The sequence below is a fragment of the Falco cherrug genome, chromosome 6 (assembly GCF_023634085.1).
Source record: "Falco cherrug isolate bFalChe1 chromosome 6, bFalChe1.pri, whole genome shotgun sequence".
NCBI classification, from domain to species: Eukaryota; Metazoa; Chordata; class Aves; order Falconiformes; family Falconidae; genus Falco; species Falco cherrug.
In genome coordinates, this window is record NC_073702.1 from 55,470,026 (window position 1) to 55,492,179 (window position 22,154).

A 22,154-nucleotide genomic window follows, 5' to 3' on the forward strand; every position below is an offset into this window, starting at 1 on the left:
TCTTCTTTGAAAGAGTTGAAGGCTGTTTTAATGCTGTTTTTGAATGTGGAGCAAGAGATACTGAAAATACTTCATTAGCTTTATTTAGATTATACACAATATAAATTAAACATGAAGATTGCAACATCCAGCAATATAGCTAGTAAGAATTAAAACTGCTTCTGCTCATGCATTATAATGCCTTCTTTAATTATTGGTCCATAACCTCTTTCACTGGATGCAGAATAAACAATGCAGAATTAAGCACAGATATCTGATACTGCTTGCTCTCTATTCATTGCCGGCTCATTGCTTCTCTGTGTGCTTACATTAATTTCCTTTAACAGAACTCCCATGAGCTGCAGGGCTGCTTTTACTTCTGAAGCACCAAGATTAAAGAAAAGATATTCATCAGTGTCTAATAGGATTTGATTTCTTGATCTTACGCATTATGAAATACCCAGAATATTTACGGTATATTGCCTGTTAACCCCATTTTCAGTAGTAAGCTACTCTAAATGAGACCCCAGCACCTTAAGATTGGCACTGTGAAAACACATCCTTCAACCCCTTCACAAAATCAGATTCAAGCGATGTGGCACATGGCATCACACAGAAAATTTTGATAAATAAAACTTAGTATCTTACAATTTCTTTAGAATTCTGTAAAGAACACTCAGCAGCCTCATGATCCTGCTCTTCTCTCTCTGCCCTCCTTTCTAATTTTCCTAGAAATAACACAGTTTATTTTACTGCACAGATCTGCTCCAAAGTAGAAAAATCTATTCTGTGCACTAAAAAAAAGGCATTGCTCAGTGTGCCTATGAGAGTAAGGTGGGAAGTCCGTAGTTAACTTTTAAGTTATAATGCATAAAAGGGATGAAGTACAAGCAACGTATACTGTGTGCTGGATTTTGCAAATTCAGTATGACTGCATGTAATATAAATAGTTTTATCAATGGGAAAAGATTAAAGCTGAAAGAGGCCTTGCATTCTTAACCAGGCAGTCATTTTGTTTCTTTTTTCTTGGGTTTGGTTTTTTACACCTGTTAGCACTGCATTTCACTCCCAGCTTTTTCTTTCCTTCTTGTACATACATGCACAAATTGCAGGCCAGAGCATCACCTCTAGCTCCAAGATTTGACACACTTTTCCTATGCTGGAAGAAATAAAGAGAATGAAAAGGCTACTATATGGTTTAAAGGAGAGCTCAAAGGGCTAGGGTAATAGACTTGCCCTTAGGTGGAGAAGGTGACAAGAGCAGGCTGCCTGGAGTTCTCCCCGGGCCTGCAGCCTGTGCAGCACAGCAGTTGCCATTACACTCCATCAGGTTTTTTCATAGCCAGGCCTTTCAGCAGCCAGCATCCACAAAGCCATTTGAAAGACCTTTGGCTAAGTGGAGGACAGCCCCCATCATGACTGTAGATCACTAGAAAATTCAGGTTGTAAGGTCTCTAGTCCAACCTCCTACTCAACAGCGAGGGCAGGCTGCTCAGGGCTGCGGCCACCCGGGAGTGAAAACCCCCGAGGAGCCCCTGTCCTGCCGGGCTGTCCTCAGCCACGGAAAAGCTTTTCCTTACGCCCAGCCCGAACCGCTCATTTCGACCCACACCCGCTGCCCCTCTGCCGCCCACCGTGCAGCACAGCGAAGAGGCTGGTTGAGTCTCCTCGACCGCCTCCCTCCCCACGGGTGCCCAGGGGCTGCTGCCAGCCCCGCAGTGCGATCGCTCGGCAGCCCAGGGGAGGCGGTCACCCGGCTCAGCCCTGCCCAGACCCCGCCGAGCTCCGTCCGGTGCGTACGCGCCCACCCCACCCGGGGCGCGGCTGGCGGCAGCCCCTACGCGGGGCCTGAGCGGGGCTGCTGCCGCGCCCCCCGCCCGCGCAGCCCGCCGCGCCGCCGGCCCGCAGCCCAGCGAGAGCTCGTTCCGCGCAACATCAGCGGGTTGCGAGTCTGTGGAGACTGAGGTGCGGGACAGCGGCACCTCACCGCCCGCCCGGCCGGCGCCGTGCCCGACGAGCCGCGGGAGGGGAGAGGCACGGCACGGCACGGCACGGCGCTCGCCGGGGCCCCAGCTCGGCCGCGGCGCTGCCGGGCAGCCAGTCCCGTGTCCGCGGTCCCGCAGCGCTCCCGTAAGCCCAGCCCGACTCCGGGCCGGGAACTCCGCGCGCCTGACGGGCAGTTGCCGTTTCTGGTGGCCCAGGAAGAGGGGGCGGGGGCGATGCGCCCGCTCTGCCGATTGACGGCCGCCTCAGCCAATGGCGGTGGGGCGGGGCTCGGCGGGGAGGGCGGGGGCGGAGCGGGCAGCCGGCGGGCCGGCGCCGGGGAGGCCCGGCTGAGGAGGAGAAGGGGGCGGGGAGCGGGGCGGGGCGCGGGGGCGGCCGGGGCGCGGATTGGCTGGGGGGCGGGGCCGGCGGGGGTTTCTCCCGGGCTGGGCTGACGGCTGCGGTTGTGGAACTTCGATTTCGTGTGTGAGCGTGAGCGGCGGTGGCGGCCGTTTGGGCGGCAGGTACCGGCGGGCAGCGGGAGGGGGGCCCTGGGGGAGTGTGGCTCGGGGCGAGGCCTTCCGCCGGCGATGGGGAGCGGGGAGTGGCGGGGAGGAGGGCGCCGGGTAGCCGCAGCGCTGCGGCGGGGTCGGGGGGAAGGCCGTGCGCCTGGGGGCCGCTCTGCCCCGGATCCGTCGGCGTTTTCCCTGGTCCTCTCCGTCCGCCGCGGGATGCGGGGGCCGCGGGCGGGGCCGGGCCGGGCCATCATCCTGCGGGCAGAGCTGCCCCCTCCCTCCCGGCCCCGAGCGGCTGCTGGGCGGGAGGTCGGGGGCTGTCAGAGCCGAGGACGGCAGGGGGCGGCAGCGGCCCCGAGGAAGCGTGTCCAGAGCGGTGGTCGCGGCAGGGGCGATCGCTTCCCTGCCGCGGCCCCTCCGCGCGGTGGGGCCTTTTCCCGTCTCCGCGGGCGCGCAGGGGCCCCAGAGGGGGCTGACCCCTCCCTCCTTCCCCCGGAGGTTTGGGCGCCGAGGCGAGCCGTGCGGTGCCGCTCCTCGCCGCTCAGTTTCAAATCTCCCTCGCGGGGCAGCCCCGCGGGCAGCGCCCGCCGCCCGCCGCCGCTCCCTGTCCCCCGCGGGCCCGCCCCGCCGGGGGGCGGCACGTCAGGGCGCCGGGGCTGGGCGGGCTCCCGGCGTCGTGGCCGTCCCCGCATCAGCTGCGCTTTTGGGTCTGCCACCTCCTGGTCCAGGGCGAGAGAGGGAGGGGTGTTTTCCCCCGAATATCTGCCCGGATTTCTGTCGGCTGCTGTCCTGTACCCCTTGTGTGAATACTGCGCGAGGAGAGGAGACTTGCACGTTTTTTTCCTGTTAGAGCACCCTTCCTCGTTCCGATAACTTCATCAGTTTGCATCTTGGCTCTTTCTTTCTTTCAGCTGTAAGTGAGCAACTGCAGAAAAATGTAGGACCCTGCGCTGAAGCTGTTTATCAATAATTAGGTAGGGGATGAAATTGGGAAAGGCTGTACGTTCCTAATTTCCTTTCTCCTCAGGAAGAGTCAGTGTAGAATCATATTGTATGTTCTTTAGCTGCTATTTTTTAATAAAATAGCCTACCTTTCAAGATTTAATGACCTAGCCCCTGCGTGAACATTATGCACTGAGGTCTTTAAAAAAACTTGAGATGTTATTTATGAATTTAAGTCCAAAGTTCCTTTCCTATTATTGTTCTTTTGTAAGACTTTGATTACAGTGCTGTGAAGTCTGAATACTCTCAAAAGCGCTATTAACACTGTGGTAACATTTTTAGTGCAAAATTTTTCCACAGGTGAATATCCCACTGAGTTGAAGTTAATCCCTTTATATGTTAATAGTATTGTGCATGAATGTGCATGGCTAGAGTGGGCTTAGAGGAGGTTACTGTATGAATGATCACTGATTGACATAAAGGGAGTCGGACCATTTGTAATCTTATTGATTATGATTTCCAGAAACAGCTTCTGAAATAAATCACTGCCAGGGAACAAGTAATAGCCAGCTAGGGAGTAAACTTAGGTTAAGGTGCTTTGATACCAGTAACAACTAGCAAACAATTCAATTAGGATGTTTTTTTCTTCTTGTAAAACTGTCTAAGACCCATTTTTAATTAAAAACATGTAATTTATGGCTTTTTCGTTGACATGTAGTGCTTTGCTTAGCTTTACTGCTGCATTTTCCTGTCTGCTAGCATGGGTGCTTCCAGAGTGTTAGTGAAATGCAATAAGCACATAGTTCTGCATAACTTAGCCTTCAGCAAATTCTCATAAACTTGCATGTTTCCAGACCTGGGGAGTTTGAAAAGGCAAAGTGCTTCTTTAATAGAAACTATCTAAAAAGTAAATCTGTATCCTTTGGTGGGATATTTTAAAGTTTCAAACAGCAGATAAATTCAGTCCGTAAGCTACAGAGACAAGCAATTATAGAACAGTTCAGAACCAGTTTCGTGACATCCTGGGTTACGCAGGAGCAGCCCTGAAAGGGTATTCATCTGAAGTGTTCTGCTTCAGCTGCTACTCTCCTCCCTTCCAACAAGTTTCCATTTCTGCTTGTCATGCTGTTTTTTGTCTGGTGTTAACCTCTATGGTGGGAAGTTGAGCTGCTTTCTCTTGCTTAAATTGCAGCATTCTGCTGAGTTTGATTCCCTTTGGGCTTAGAATATGACCTTCACTTCTGCATTTTCAGAGGTTATGGATCTTAAAGTTTGTATCAACAGTTTGTACCCTTGGCAGATGAGCTTGCCTTGGAACAATGTCATTTTGAATGGTCTACACAAAACTTTAAAATATGTACATATTCTGTGTGCACACATGTTGAGAGTGGAGAAGAGGGAAGAGTTCAAACTTAACAGCCCGGGTCACATGGAATAGGCTTCCAGGCTTCATTCCTTTGGAAATATACCTTTTGTTCCACTTCTTATTTGATAAGTCTCCAGGAATTGCAGTTAAATCATAAGAAATCTCTAATTTTATTACCACTTTTTGATATAACTTAAAAAGTATGAGCAAACAAAGACAACTCTCTGAAGCCATTCTGACTTGTTGAGGTCTGTTAATGGGGTTTCAGTGACAACACTATATAGTTCTCATTTAGAGAGGGTAACCTGAAGAATAATTGTATTGCTTAATGTATTTAATATGATCTGAATCATTTGGTGAGTGTGGATATAGGCAAAATATGCATTTTTCATGTGGCCAACTACCGACTCATATATTTAAGGATGAAGAACGTGGGTCATAGGTGGAGAATGGGAAAGTGTTCTGGAAAGTACAGACATTTAAAGGAGACTTTGTGGGTTGTGATTAATAATAATTTGAACATAAGTTCTCTTTAAGTCATTGTTCAAAAAATCAAACTAGGTATATAAACAATGTAGAAAATATATGACAAGGTAATAAAATCTTTCTGTAGTTGGTACAATCCTTTTTGAATTCTGGGTTCACATTTGGCATTAAACTTTAGAAAGTTGATAGTAATAACCTGAAAAAAATTTAAAAGTTACAAGAACTGGGAAGCAGGTTTCAGTACAGAAGATCGGTATATTTAAGGATTATAAAGGGATGAAACGAAATAAAATGGTGATCGATCTACCTGTAATGTGGATGAGAGCAGATAATAGTGGCTATGAAAGGGTTCAATGGCAGGAAAACAGTCTGAATGATTTACATAGTTAACAGTTATGTCTGTAGTATACAGCATTACTGAAAGAGGACAAGTTTTGTACATTTTATTTTACCACATGTAAATTTCAGTAAGGTAAAAATGCTTTTACCAAAGGTCGTACTGTACAGCATATTTTACTGTACAGCATATTTGCTGTTAGGTGTTTTTAAAGCAAGATTGAATGCTTTCCTGAGAAAGATGTACTGATACAGAAGGCAGTTTCATTCTGGAACTGAACTTAAGTTGGGGGGTGGGGAAGAGGGAAGGTGGGCTTTCTTCCTCGTTAACCCAAGAAAAGCAGTGTTTGAAAACTGTTCATTGTATACTCGCACAATGGCTGAATGCGAGAAGGAGTATGGGAGCAAGAAAAGGGGATGTGGGAGCGTGTCATTGTGTTATAGTCTGGGTTATACAAGAAGTCAAATTGCATCATAAGGGGTTATTTCTGGCCTTCTAAATTGAAATAAAAGGCTCCTCTTGACTTTAGGAGTGTTAGATTTATTATAAACTGCCACGCTTTTTTTTTTTTTTTTTTTTAGGTAAAATCAATGTGCAAGTTAAATGACTGTATGTTTTTTCCCTTCCTGTTTGGAAGGGTGTTCATGTTTAAAAAATAGACTTCTAATATAAACATAGCTCCATTTTACCTGGTTTTCTAATTCACTCAGTTGGTGGGATAACTTTTGGTGTGTTTTGACTCCAAATTTAACTCTGTCTTATAGGTAAAGAAGATACAGCACTATTATCCAGTTGTCATAGTTGGTTGCTTTCTACTAATCTTCAAGATTTCTACTGGAGTGAAAGGTAACTTGTCTTTTTTTTTTTTAATATCAGAAAATTCACTGTAGGAATTTACTGAATAGGTGAAGTTCTGTGTTCTGTTTCAACTTCTCAGATGTTTTTGCTGTTGATGTGATAAATCTACATGGTGTGAGTTGTCAGTTTTATAATATTATACAGGAAAAGATATTAATGATACAGTAAATATTTTGACTTTTAGCAAGTCTTAAATTCTTAATTAAAAAGTTTGTGATATAAACTCTTCTGCAAAGTTAATAATACTAGTAACATTTCTTTCATAGACTTCACCATGTCTTTGAGTGTTTTGTAGAGATTTACAGACTAAGTGAAGACCGTATCAACAGAATATTGATTGATTACTGTTGGGTAATCCAAAAATAGCCATTCTGTTTGGCTAGTGAAATGAGAAATGTATGTTTGGTGTATGGTATGAGGTTATAGACTTGTATGTAATGCAAGTGGGACTGCTCAGCAAGATTACCGGCTTGTTTATTTTAACAGACTTAGAGGGAGGATAACAGTTTGTTTCCATTGCATTAGTGTCTGATGTTTTAGTGACACTATGCAAGCACTGTATTACAGCAACTTTGCAAGTTCTGCTACCTGCCCAGCAAACTGTATAGGTATTGCTGACAATAATACTGAATAGTGCACTCTAATTTCACTTTACCGCTCATGGTTTGGTTTCTCCATTTTATATTTGTGTAGGTCCTTACATCTGATATACTACCATGAAAATAGAAACAATTGGAAGAAATCTATGGGCTTGATATGTAAAACTTCAAACCCCAACAAAACAAAACTCAAATTCTATTTCCATTTTCAAATAACTCTCTTTACCTTCTTGCCTTCTATGTTCCCATACCCTGGTTTTTTTCCTGAGTTCTGGAGGAAAGCAGGGGATGGATCTCTTATCTTTCTTACAAGAGCAGAGGACTCAACTATAGGTAATGTTTATGAGGCCTCATAAAGGAGAATTTCAGATGCCTACCCTTTGCTGTGCACATTATAATTTCCTCAGATCACATGATGTTTCGAGACTGGACTCAAAGTATGAGATGCTTTAAAGGGCTGACTTCAGTAAAGTTGGCCTTTTGTATAAAAACTGATTGGCTGGCTGGCTCTGAATATTCTCAGATGCAGGTAATAGTGCTTTGTTGGGGTTTTTTTGTTTGTTTGTGGTTTTTTTTTTCCTAATAGAGAGATGAAGTACTACTGCCATTCATCTATGTAGTGCTTTATTAATAGTAGCTTGGCTCTTCAGAGACCTTGTTGTGAAGGTTCATTGCAGGAGGATCCTCTCTTTAAAACTGGAGACTTCTTTGTCAGTGTCTAGGGGGTTAACTGGATGTTTTCCTTGATACTTTATCTAGCATGGTGCTCATAGTCTATGTCTTGGTTTCTCCTCCCTGGATTCTCTCTGAAGGGTGTGATATGGCCTGTCTTTTAACTTACCTTGCTGTTACTAAGTGATGCAGCCTGTGTGCTCTGTAAGGTCATTGCTAGGAGCCTTTGGCATTGAATAGTGAAACAGGGTTAGCTAAGGACAGTTTAAAGGGAACTGTGGATTGCTTTGGTGCTTTAGGTTTGAATCTTCCCTTGTGCTTCTAACATTGTCTATGCGGTTTTCTGTTTGCAAAGCGGTAGTTCTGGAGAAATGTTCTGTAGGAAAAGATGTTCAGTTACCAGAAAATAAAAATAGAGTCTAAAAAAAAGTGTGGACTCTCTGAAAGATCAGTTTCATCTTAAATTGCTTGCACTGATGACAAAGCAGAGTTTAACCAAATATTTATTGTTGAAATTACTCTGTAATTAGTAGTGTTGTACAGCTAAATGTAACACGAGATTTTACTGTAAATTACTGCTATCCCATTGCTGTGGCTTGAGAAGTATGGACTGTAACTGTGGTGTTCTTTTTAGTGGCCTGGATAAGAATTTGACTACAATGTTTTAAGAACATAGACTTTATATTTTTAATAACATTCGTCAGTACGTATTTAAAATGCATGAAGTGCTCTCTTACCACAAGGGAAAATTAGAACAGCTTTTTCTAATTTGAAATGCTCAGTTATCCTGTATATGGGATTTAAAATATATATTCATACTTCAAGCTTTTGAACTCATACTAGGCGACCTTTAAATTCTGATTGACTCAGCATGTATCCTACTATTTCTGAAAATCAAACCAAAACTAAAATTTGATGATAAAAATATGCACATGGGTTTCACATTTTTTGAAACATTTTGATTGCTTCCAGTTACTCACAAAACCAAAGCTTTAATTAATATAAAATTTTAGAATATACTGAGTATGTCCTGAGTAAAGAACACTTCCATTTTGGATCTGAAAGTTCTTATTCATTTTCCAAATACGGTCTTTTGTGTTGTGTAGACACTAGTTGTAAATGAATTGTTTGCTGTTTCCTCACCTGAAAGAAGCCGTCTTACTCTGTTTGGATTACTTCATTTGAAGTTGTACTTAAATAATAATAATAATAATACTGTAGCTGCTGTTGTTCTATCATCAATCAATTAAAAAAAATGTGGCAAAATAGCAAGCTGGTATACCATTAATCATCTTTTAGAGGACTGGATCCTTTTTCTTATATGTGTTTTCGGGTACTTTTTCTGATAGGATATTGCAGTATTGGACCGTGAATCTAAAGAAATCCAACATCTGGTGGAAAAGAGGCAGTGGGAACCCACAACTAAAACTCCCATAAACTGCTTACTTAACTCTGTGTTTGCTCTTAAGGTTACTTAACCTTAAGTTGTAATGCAGCGGTCTTTGATGAGAGATTATCTACATAATGGTCAGAGGCAGCTGCTCAGATCAAGGCAGGGACTGCTGCTACTATTCCTTCTTTACAAACCCCAATTGCAAGTCGTTTTAGTATTAAACCTATTTTGGACCTCTATCTCATGTTAATTAATTAAGGCTGTTGGATATTTGGGCTCACTTTTACAGCTTTCTCTGCTCTTTGTGTTCCTGAGAATGTATCTCATAGAAAGCAATGAATGTTTAATGAGATCTATGCACTTACAGATTTATATCCTGCCCCACAGCCCTTGAGTATGATAATTACTTACAAAATGAGGCCATTGTAATTTTTTTGGAATACATTGAAACATTTTCACACAGAAGGGTTAGACACATTTCTGAAGACTGAAATCCGTATTTTCAGTCTTTATCTTTTAATTCCATCCAGTAGTAAAGGTGAAGCATAGCATATTAAAACATTGCTTTTCTTTGTCACAGTTGAATTTAGTCTCAGTGTCATTTCAGAAAATAAGGATGCTATTTAAGTTCCATGGGATAACTGCAGAATAGAATAATGACTTACCTCAAATATTTGGTCTCTACTGTATTGGGGTAGAAACAGTTTACACTATTACCAGAACATTGTTCTTGTGGGGTGGCAGAAATTAAACTAGAAAGAATTTGGGGATAGTTCAGTCCTATGATACAGGGTAGAAAACCCTTGGAGAAAAGGTGCTTTCTCCATAAAAATGTTCTGTAAAATGACTTATATTGCCAGAGAGATCTGTGTTTAAAAACCTCATCTGAAATCAAAATGAAATCTTACTACAGAACACAATAGTGAATGACAGCGTTCTGACTTGGGGGGGGGGGGGGGGAGTGCCAGTGTGATATATTAAAATAACCAAGTTTTAAGAAACCATATATAACAAATTTAACTGGATATTCTTGCTTTTTGAAGACCTGAAAGGACTGAAGACAAGTGTCTTCGCTGCTGCTCCCCCATACACACCTGTAAAAACTTGTTTTAGCAAATTTAGTAAAAGATACATAACCCTACATTTTATTTTCATGCTTAGACCATTACAAGCTCAATAATACTGTCAGAATTTGCAGTTTTAATTAAAGACCAGGTGTTAAATGGGAGGCGGTTCTTTCTGGAGGAGAAGTTTGTGCAATTTCAGCTGTCATATGCAAAGATGATGCTAGAAGCTGCATTACTTTGTGTTTCCATTATGTATTGTGGACTTCTTTTCCTTTTATTTCAGAAAGCATAATGTAGCTTTATAAAAATACCCATACATTAACTGAAGTATATTTTACTGCACTGACTTGTTTGAAAGTCTAAATAATTTAACTCTTTATCTTGAGGAATCATGAGACTTGAAGTACTGGGCTAAGAATGGAAGGTTTTATTTGCTGTCTGCAGTTGGATTTTTAAAAGCTAATGTGAAAAATGCAAAACATGCTCCTGATATGTTGGGAGCAGATTTGCTTCAGCCATATTATTTTTTTTCTTTTATAAAAATGCAGCTTCTCTGCATTTTTCAGACCTTTTGTTCATTGTTTCAGACCTTTTAATTTTTTTTTCCTGCTGTTGTTTTCATTTTCTTAACTGGCATTCCAAGACAACACCTACTATGAAGATGATTGGTTTAGCATAAAATTTCTCAGCTGTTGGTGCTGTTTTAGTATGTCATATGCCTTAGATAAAGAGACATACACCATATGTAGCATTTGGACCATTTGGAATGGGACCAGATGAAAACAGTTTTTATTTTTTATTATATCGGATGAACTGTTTAGTCACTGTCATGAGCCTTAATTTTCTGGTTTGAAATTTCTTGTATCCATAAGCTCTTTATTGATGTGGGAAGATTAATTTGCCTGGTGAAGTTATTTACAAAAAAGGAGAGGGGGTAGAAAAAAGCTACTGTGTTGCAGTTTAGATGTTAAACTTACTGAAGTTAGTCAACTTACTTCTTTCTTTTACTGCTGAATGATGGTTACTAGCTTGCAAAGGTACTTACTATCCATGGATCCTTTCAGAAGATCACAAGGCTATTCTTGTTTTACTCATTTTAAAAACAAGCCAGCTTTTCTTTGACTTTTTTGGTTAAATGTTTTAAGACTCCATGTAAGTAGTTACATTAAAGAGATTTTTCTGCAAGTGTTAGTTTTCAAATTCTAAGTGGGCTTTTATATTATATTGTTCCCAAGGTTAACAACAGTACATGATGATGGCAGGAAGGATCAATATAAAAACAGTTCAATTAACTGCACAAGTCACAACAAATGATTTCATATTCTGTAAATATTTTCAGACCTTTGGTTATGTCAAGAAGGTAAAAGCATAAGTATTTCTTTTGGAAGAATGCAGTTTCTTCCTGATTCTTATTGGGTTTTTGGTGGTGCTTTTTTTTTTTAATCTTCCTCACTGAAGTTTTGGGTTTTTTTTTTCAGATAGACCAGTATGTTCATAGGTGTGTCTTGGTAAACTGATCATGTAGGTAGCAAGTCAAATCAAAGCGAAGCTCATGTTCTCAGAGATCCCATTCAATGTAACTTTATTCATTGCTTAAAAACAAAACAAAAAAAGCCCAACAAACAAAACAAAAACAAAACTAGCTTCATCCAGAGCTATGGGTAGGTTAGCATAGTAGAGTTATGTGATGGTTAGTGCTGTTCCTGGCTATCAGTTTCTAGGAGATACTGTTCTTGAGGAATGCTTTTAAATTTTGAGGTAAGTCTCAGGAAGTTCTTGGTGATTCAGAAAAATTGTAGAGGAAAAATTGTCATTGAGGTGTATGGCAAACAACTTTCCTGCAGTTCAGAGTGAACAGGAACCTAACAAAAATAAGTCAATTAGACAATACAAAAGATTTACAATACCTTATTTCATGGGTCATCATTTGGAGAGGTAGTTAACTAGTACTTTTATTTAAGAACTTAAAGGTAGGCTGGCTGACATCAAAATGGGGTTGATTAAAAACATCTTATAGGAATACATGAAATATTTTACAGTTTTGTTGTTGAATGTTTTTGTTGGGCTATGGCTGTGGTTTTTGGTTGGTTGCTTTTTTTTTTTTTAACTTTGCATGTTCATGTTGAAGGTGAATTCTTTTCTCTGACCATACTCCTCTGATGTTGGACTGTGCTTTTGATCAACTACCACTTCAGAGCTGAAATTGTTGTATTTTCAGCAATGATAAAAATCAAAGCTGGACTGAAGTACTTGGATTTTGTGTGTTAGAACTTGTACTACAATGAATATGAAGAAGTTATCCTAGTTCTTGTAATAGGGAAAGTGCTTTAAGTTTTAAGCATCAGGAGCTAGTGCAAGACAGTATTATAAAATACATTGCTGTTGTAATGGTATTTTTTTGGATGTGTCTAACCTTATTGTAGACATATGTCTTTTTTTTTAATTAGGAATTGACTGTATTTTTCTTGAGTGCTATTTTCTTTTGGTCTACCTTTTATTTATTGTTGGATGATGTTCTCTCTTAAATTTTAATCCATTTTTAATTAAATTTTGCAGTTTCCTCTTTGAGGTAACTTTTAGTAGAGAAGGTAGTTGTTTTTTAATTTTAGTGAAGTTAGATGATTTTTAATATGCAATTAGTTGAGCTGAAACTTAGTAGTGCAGCAGGCACTACTAGCTTCTAGAAGAAGAATATCCTGCCTTATCAACACTTCTGAGTTACACAGGTTTTTCTGTGTTGCCCATTGTTTCTGTAACTTGTCAATTCTTGCTTGTTCTTCAATCATCCTTTTTTTTTTTTTTTCCTTTTTGTATAAAATGGAATAAAGATGATTCCTCTTTTTTTTGGAAACAAAGTTGTTCGTGGTTTTTTTTGGTTTTGGTGTGGTTTGTTTTTTTTTTTTTTACAAAGTTTTTTTATTTCTTTTACAGAAGAGAAACTTCTGCTGACTAGCTTCAGGTTCTGCCTCCTGCCAATGTGTTGGAGCCAATCACTTACCTCCAAATGTGTTGCTGCTGTGTGAGGGGACAGTCTGCAGGACATGTCTGTCTTGTGATGGCTTTGGTCTGCTGTCCGATGACAGTTACATTCTTGAAAGTATCTCCTGATTTGAGGATGAGGGTTCTTGTGTATCTATGCAAAGCAACGGTGTTTCATGACAAATACGACTTGGATTAATCTAATTTTGTTACATCGATGCAAAATATCTGATCTGTGCAGTTAAGGTTTTTTTACTTTCCCAGATGCTTTCAGGCATAATATTATTCTCTGATAGTTCAAGAACGTAACTGATACTTGGATAATTGTGGGGAAATTCTCTTACTGAAATTTCTTGGTGTTGTAGAGGCTTGAGTAACTTTCTCACATGATGGAACAATGTTAGTTTGATTTCTGTATAGAAACAGTTGGAAGGTTTTGCAGTGTATACTGCCTCTATAAAAGAGAAACAATCGTAAAATAACAACTGACATCTGTCAAAACAAAACTTAATGAGTATTAAATATTCTTATTAGAACAGCAAGATTCTGCTGTAATGGGAGTTCCATCTGTACCATTTTTCTAGTTGTTTGCTTGCAGCCGTTAGGGTATTAGCAGTTGTTTTTTGTTTTTTGTTTTTTTTTTTGTAGAAGACAAACCATGTTTTGCCACTACATTTTTACAAGCTTAAAATTATAAATAGTTCTACTTTTCAGTAGCGTAAGGTAAAATTACAGAAATAAATTTTCTTTAAACATATTTTTGCAGAGCATTAATAGTCTGAAGTGGTATGTAAATTATGATGGCATGGAGGGAACATGTACCACTGTGTAGGAGTTAATTGGAACTGGAGATACTCGAGACATTTCTGACTGAATTTCTTTGTCTGGTTTGGTGAGCTTTGAGTAGAATGTGACTTTTGTATCTTTGATCATATGTATCTTGTATGTGCGAACATTTGAACAGCAGATTTGGCCACTAACTAGACTGTAAATTTTCTTCTTCAGTACTGAATCTGAGCTTATAAAAGTAGTGATATCAGTTGGCAACTCTGTATCCATGGATCATTCAAAGATAGTACTTTTGAACTATTGCTACTAACATGGGACCTTTAAAACAAGAATGTACTCATGGAGATGCCTTTGAAGTAGGAGGCTGAGTATCCTGTGTGTAGGTTACATTAAGCAACTGTTTGCTTACTGGGCTTCAGTTTTCAGCAGTAGATGTGCTGTTTTGAGTATGATTTCTTTTCCCTCCTGTCCATTTCAGTTTATCCTCTAAAGGTGTAGTTCCACGTATTTTCTCTGCCTTTCATCCTTGCACCTCCAGGCAAGACTTTTGTAAGCTCTCCTCCTCACTTTATTTTTTTTCTGTTTTCCTGTCTTTTTCTGTCTCCCCTTGAATTAATTCTAAAGTAAACACTACTGTGGTTTACAAAGTCATGTACTACTGAGGATCTGAAGATGGCTTTTGCTCTGCTAGCCATCCTTAAAGGAGCATTTGTAATGAGTGGTCTGATGGTGATACATTCCAAAGGTATGCAAAACTTTTTGTCTCTGCTGTGAGCAGCAAAATGTTACCTGATCCAGAGCTGGCACTTTTAAATGCCACACTACATCAATATGGAAGGCTTCTTCTTGCCTTCTGTGGAGGTGATCACATTCAGGGCTTTAGCTGAAATTGAAGCAGCCACCTCAGAATTCTTCATTTAAAACTAGGCAATGTAACTATTGCTGCAAACAAGATAATTAACATAGACCTTACATCAACATGCTTACAATATAAAGACTCTTTTCCTGCAAAATCAGACTAACCTGAATATGCTCCCATGCTCCATGTCTAACCTTTTGTTTTAAAAACTGTTGTTGCTCCTTTCACCCTGTGAGACTAAGGGAGATGCCTTGTTATCTTTTGAGGTGTAACTTCCTTCACATGGAAAACCTTTCAGTTTATGAATATGTCTGTATGCTTGAAAAGCACTGCCATAGGCTACACTTACTTTTCAAGAGTATGCAGTCATTCACATGACAAAACTGTCTTTGATGCTGATACCCTGAAGGGCTGGTAATTCTACAAAGGGCTAAAATATTCTGCAAGAGTTTTGCCAGCAATTCAATGCTTTTCAGCTGAAAGAGCATGTGTACTATATTCAGTTTTCCAGTTTGATCCACTGATTTGGTTGGTTTTGAATCATGTGTATGCTTTGTTGTTTTGCTTCAAAACATACTTGTAAACTTTAGTGTAGAAGTTTTGAGGAACTGAGCAGAAAGATTAAACTAAATTCTTTGCTTGCTGCTGCACAGGGAGAAGTGATAGCGAAAGAAAAATCACTAACACATAGGTACAAGCACCTGAGCTTTTACTTCAAATAGCTTTCCACTTCTGATTGATGTGCTAAAGAGGGCATAACTTTTGGGGTGAGAAATAAGAGAAAAGGAGGAATCTAAAGTTGCACGATTTTTCTTTCTGTTTTATTTTGTGTTTAAAATTCACCTATGTGGTTTTTTGGTGGGTTTTTTTTTTTTTTTTTTTTTTTGTTCTGCAGCCTTTTTTTACCCACCCTTTTAGGATAAGCTGTGCATATTCCACCTCATGGGTAAATGCTGCTAGTCTTTTTCTTCTTACAGGCAGTGGGCTTTGTGACTGTTCTTCTAGCATCATAGTGCAAATGGTGATATTTAAAGGCCTGACTAGCAGCTAGTTCTTGAATGGCATAAAGCAGAGAGAGTAAGAAGTGAAGAGACTTGTAGTCTGATGTAATGCAGTGACTATTATTGTGGTTTTGTGCTCACAAGACATTTGAGTCAGCATAGCAATGTATTATCAGTAAGATCCTGCCTTGTTTCCTGTGAATGGTTTTATTTCCTCTTCTGTAGGGAATTTTGACTTAAATGTTTAATTCAGTTTATAAAGCTAAAATATTTCTAAAACAACTTCACTGACTGTTGTTGCTGTTGCCTTAAAGAATATATATAAGAAATAACAGGAGTATTAGCAGAACTAATTGCTTCTGATTCTGATAGACTGTCATTGCCTACAGTAATACTGTATTTTTAAACCGTGTGACTTCTCAGTTAAAAAAGTCCTTGCATCAAAAATGGTAGTTAGAGTGACTTTCTAAAATCACTATGAGCAGTTTGCACAAGAAGAGGGTGTTGAACTGTTGCAGTTGATAGGCAGGCAGAAAATACGGGTTTTGGGAGGGAATTTTTTGTAGTGAATTTTCTCTCTAAAATGCAAAGATAGATGCATTAGGAGATTTATGAATTTTTAAAAATTATTTCATTTTTGGTGGTCTTATGACTATTGTATCTATGTTCTGTAGCTTACATAAGCATTAGGAGACTAGAGTGTTATTAAAGGAGGTATCTCCTGACCTTTCAGAAAAGGTTGAGATGCCATTATGAGAGCTCTAAATCAGATCTGCTGAGTTCTTGTAATAAGAAGCCAAAGACCCTTCACTTTTTTTTTTTCTCTTCCCTGTAGACTCTCAAGAGTATTGTAACTTGATTTATACTTTTGTTTTATCTTCCTCCAAGTCAAGAAACTTAATTAAGAAACTTAAGCTCTATGCAGGCTGCAAATGAACTTCTCTGATGTATTTTATGATAGATACCTCTAACACAGCCTACTGAACATGGTGTGTTCTTCAAAATAAAAACATATGGAAGTTGGTATAATCAGTTCCATGGGTGAGACCAAAGTGCTTTATATATTGCTTATGTCTAAACTACCATTGCAACTGTCCATTAGTGCTCAGATTGGAAGTAGATGGACTACCCAGCTGTAAGGGTAACCTTTTGATACAGGACATGACACTTCTGTTTCCATACATAGTGGTTGTGCTCTCTGCTTTCAGTCTAAGAGGTCACCATGCCCAGTAAAGTCAACTGGAACAAATTCTGTGTCCATGTGGCAGGAGTGCAGAAGTGGCGCCATGCGTTATTTGTAGTCTGAGGAATTGCTGCTGCCAAAATTCTAGGATGACTGTCTGAACTTTTGTTTTCTCAGATTTGTCATCTGCAGCAGTTGAGGTACATTGGTAATCAGTGTGAACCAGCTCAGTCGGATTACTTGCAAAACCATCATGAATATTTGACCAAAATTATCAACTAGCAATTTGGGAGACAGATTTATTTCTTATTTTTATCTGCATCATTCTCTTTGCATTATCAGTTCAAATACCTGCAGCAGGCAGAGCTCTGTAGCTCCCTCTTTGTGCTTTTATGATCAACTAACTGTCCACTTGTTTCTGAGTGCAGATTCTTTGGGCTAAAGACACAAATTAGTTTGCATTCTGAGTGCAGTGGTGGTGAGTGGGAAAAGGGGGGAGGGAAGAAACCCAGAATGCAAAACTCTCATCATGAGTCCTGCAAGTTGAATACACTGAATTTAGAGATCCTACCTATCTACTATCAGCTGAAATTGGCTTACATTGCTGGACTTGCTTCTGCCAACTCCTTTCAAAACTTTCTAATGAATGTGGTAGTAGTGTGGTAAAAGCAGGATATGAGCAGTAGAATTCTTAGGTATTAACCATTTTTTCATGCATTTGAAGTATTGCTCCACTTAATGTTTTTTCTTCTTTTTCCTCTCCTTGTGCTCTGATGCCTCTCTAGATGAAATACTAGCCTCTCCTAGCTAGTGGTGACAAATATGTTGTTATCCTCCTTGTAATCCTCCTCAGAATTAATTTCAAGTTTACCAGAACGCATCAGGACTTTAAATACTGAAAACTAAGTTCTAGTGGAAGAACTCATGAAACATTGTTTTCTATGACTTTGTCTTGATCTCCTTTATAATAAAATGTCAGCTTTCTTCCTGTCACTAAGAAATGTTTCTGTGCTGTCAGTACCTCTTTCCTTTGTTTTATTCTTTTGTTGCCTAAATAATACCTGGTGCAGAACCATCCAAATATTGCTAGGGAAGTATGTATTTTGTCTGGCTGGTAAGTGCTGACTGTAAAGCTAGTAAGCCAAATAGAATAGGCTACTTACGGGTTCATACTAATTTCACTAATTTGGGTTTCTTTCCTGCCAAACCTGGTTTGTGAGTTTTTCCTGATTTTGTGAGTCTTGTAGAAATTAAGTAGTATTGAGACCTCTGGGTCACTGCTAAATTTGCTTAAAATTGACCATTGAACTTAAACATTACTAGAGAAGGATAACAGAGATGAACAGGCCGTATGATAGCATAGGTCTTACTTCGGTAGGAAACCTGGTCAACAACTGTAATGTTTCAAACAGCATTCTCGTTGGAGGTCAAAATAGTCTTTGTCATCCTATTCTTCACGCATGTGGTGATGGCTGGTATCTCTTGGTCTCAGTTTGGTTAGATTGTTAGCTGGTTTGAGGTAGGCATTCTGGTTTGTTTTTTGTGAAGTACTTGGCATCTGTTATAGAAGAACATAAAGGCATTCTTGTCTTTACTTTGTTTTTTGTTTGGGGTTTTTTTTCCCTGCCTCCTTTGGAGAACACAATTAGTTACATTATTTGTGCCAGGAGGTACAGAATTGTTGAGGTTGAAGGGACCTCTGGAGACTGTCCAGTGCAACCCCTTCTCCGGCTCAGTGCAGGGTCACAGAACCTTGTCCAGTCAGATTTGAATGCTTCTGGGGATGGAGACTCTACAAATTCTTTGGGCAACCTGTTCCACTGTTTGACCCTCAGAGTAAAGAAAATATCCTCACCCCACCCCTTACATTTTAAGTAGAATATTCTTTGTTTGGTTTGTCCCCATTGCTTTGTATCATTTCACTAGTTACCACTGTCTAGAGACTGGCTCTGTTTTTCTTTACTACCCCATCAGATATTTATACACTGTGATAAGATCCCCTGACCCCAGGCCTTCTTTTTCCAAGTCTAAACAATTCCAGCTTTCTCAGTTTTTCCTCATACAGTAGATGCTGCAAGCCTTTAACCATCATTGCTGGACTTGCACCAGTATGTCCTCAGCTGTATTGTACTGGGGGGCCTAAAACTGGATGAACCTGCAAACCATAATGTGCAGCAGGGACATAGTGCTAGACAACAGTCTATTGTGAATCCCTAGGCATCTGTTCGATATGGGAGAGGGTCCTGCTAGTTTTGTCTTGTAATGCTCTGTCACATATGGTCTGTGTACATTTCACCAGTGATTACCTTGGCACTCCTTATAAGAGCATAGAGTTCATATTTGATTCTGAAGACCAGCTTCCAGGCTTGTGTAAGGTGTTTCAGATGGTATTAATAGGGTAGGACAGGATTAGTCAAAAAAGGATCACTACAGAGAACAAGTTTTACACTTAAGTGTGTATGTACCTACGTACAGACATAGAAAGTTTGCCTAGCTTGTGATTTGTAAACTTATGGTTAAAAATGAAAAGTCACATGATTCATCTTGTAAAGCAAAGGCAACAGATTTGTTTTGTTTCATTTTGATCGTTATTTATTTGTACAGATAGGTCTTGAGAAGATGTCAGATAGGGCTTAAACTCTGTATGTGAGGCAAAGTAGTTCGACTTCTGGCAGTTATGCAAATCTTATGACTAGGAGGCAGAAGTTAATGTTTCAAATTACATTTGAGACTTCTGATTTATTTTAGCAGACTTTTCCCCCTCTGAAATATTTTACCTTTCTGCCTGCATTTTGCTTCAGAAATGGTTAATACTTCTTGTAAAACTGAGTATTTGTAGACTGCCTTTTGCTGTCAGGCAAATCTTGCTGCTACATAAACTCACTCTGTGTGGTGTTGACTTTTGTTCCAAAAACCATGTCAATTGTTTTGCTGTATGGTCTGTAAGCTTTTAAGTTCACTCAGCTGAATATATCTTATTTAGCAACTGAAATATCTGACAGCTTGTTATGAGTGAAAGGTCTTATTTCCTCCCTTTTTTCAAATAGGAAAAGATGTTAACTAGCAGAAGGATGTTGCAAGTTAGGGAAAATAGTCATGAGCATTACCTCAGTAACACTTAAGTCATTTGCTGGTCATCTTTCAGTATGTGGGAAACTCTTCTCTGTTAGACCTAAATGACAACTGATGCTTCTTTGGAAGCCTTGTTACTAAAGTAAGAATTTTCTTAAATGCAGTAAGATTATTTTTGACACAGGTTTTAACATAGTCATTAATACCTCCTACACATTTGTCCTTCAACAAAATCTTTTGAATCTATTGTTAGCTACCCTTAGTTTTTCCTTAATGAGGACTCTTTTGAAATCCTAGCCTTGGTTTGTCTAGTATTTTACTAGTATCACTTACATGGCTTTATATGAAATTAACCATATAACATTGCCATGCTATAGTAATGAAGCAAACTGGGTGCTCAGCACTGTAATGATGTCTGTTACTGATTCCCCGATCCATGGATTTTGCTTTTCTACTTAGTATCTTTCTGTTGCCTTTTTAAGTACCAGAAGCTATCCATCAACCTGTATGTATCCTGTTATTTAGTTAAAACCTCTGGCAATGGAAAGTTTGCTACAAACTTCCCTTCTCCTGATTTTAACCAAGGACATGCCATGACTCAGGTCTGAAACCCATAGTCCTTCACAGGTATTCCTTTACTGTTTCAGGCCAGGAGAGAATCTACTAGTAGACCACACAGTAGAGCAGGGCCTGGCAACAACTGGAGCCATATTCACCAAATAAATCTAACCCTCCAACATGTTATGAAGTGTTCCATGAGTAACAGGAGACAAAGACTCTGTGTTAGATTCCAAAACTTGTCCTAGTGGTTGTCATCTGAGTTGTTATGAAAATGCAGAATAAGCTTGATCAAATGAAGCTGAGTATTCCAAGCAGAGAATTAATAGAGCTTTTAAGTGTGGAAGCTGTCATGTCTTTTTTTCCTCTGACCTTAAGCACATGGGAAAGAAGATAGTTTCTAAGCAAAGGGAAAAGGAAATTGTCTCATATTTATTAAATCCTTTTCCTATCAGGAAGTATGCATCAGGATTATATGCTTGGCAAGCAGGAGTACATATTTTTGGCACATACTTCTCTCTTTGTAACTTGTAACAGCCTGCCAGCATTGCAGGCAACACTAACTGCAGTCTGTGTCCCAGACAGTTTTGATTATAAATCCCAGTCCCTGGAGCGAGGCAGAAAGCTCCATGGGCATGGGGTACTATTTGGTCATCTTGGCTCCTTTTCCTTCCCTTAGCATACTGGGGAAAGAGAGGGTAAGGGTTAGCTGGAGAAGGCGAGAAGATAGTCATGTTGATAGTAACCCCCTCTACATCCTAGTTAAATATCCTGTGAATATTGCCTAAATTTGAGGACATTCCAGGCTTGTTGTGATGGAACCAATGGTCTGCAATCTAATTGTATCTGAAAGATCTTCTATAAACCATTGTTTGAGTGCAGCAACCCCCAGAATTACAAATGGCATCGCCCACACAGGCATTCCAGAAATTTTGTGCGCAGTCTTTTCTTGCTTATCAAATGCAAAGTTGATCATTATTTCCAGTTTTTAAATATATGGCTAAATATTTTGTAAAGTTCTTCTGGGGCCAAATGTAGCATCATGAACTTTAGTCCCCAGTCAGTGATCAGATCTGTATTGATAACTTGTACCATTTGAGGTGACAGTGCCTTCCCCATTCGCACTGTTAAGACTTTGTGTGATAGAGATATCTAAGCTATTGTAATAGCATGGTTATTTTAAATGAAGTAAAACTTCTGAAGTATGAAAGGAAGCAAATCAAGAGAGTCAATGCACTTGTATGGGAAAGGTTCTGAGGGAAAGGGTGGATGTCCGTTATCCTTTGATTTTTCAAGAAGAGTTTAGTATCTTTTTTTATGCGTTTTATTTTTTTTATAGAAAATCCAATCGTTAGTATAAGTATGCTTAATAAGCTGAAGTGTTAGATAAACACAGTTTGAGTATTTTATGTAAACTTATTCTTGTAAATAATTTGACTAGAATACAGTTCTGTTATTTTATGGGAACATTCCATCTACAAATACATTTTATCATTCTGTGGAAAGAATATGAAGA

General features: G+C 39.8%; 1 protein-coding gene across 22 annotated transcripts in view; it reads left to right on the top strand.

Moving 5' to 3' along the window:
* The first annotated feature begins 2,382 nt into the window (after nucleotides 1–2,382).
* Nucleotides 2,383–22,154, top strand: part of EPB41L2 (erythrocyte membrane protein band 4.1 like 2) — a 123,760-nt gene continuing 103,988 nt past the window's right edge. For 18 of the 22 annotated variants that reach the window (XM_055713387.1, XM_055713403.1, XM_055713392.1 and 15 more), the window contains exons 1-2: nucleotides 2,383–2,486; nucleotides 6,373–6,454. The gene's annotated coding sequence lies outside the window, so the exon portion shown is untranslated. Of the gene's footprint in view, nucleotides 2,487–3,388; nucleotides 3,452–6,372; nucleotides 6,455–22,154 lie in introns of those variants that run through there. The other 4 variants (XM_055713388.1, XM_027810365.2, XM_027810308.2 and 1 more) reach the window with 1 other exon arrangement.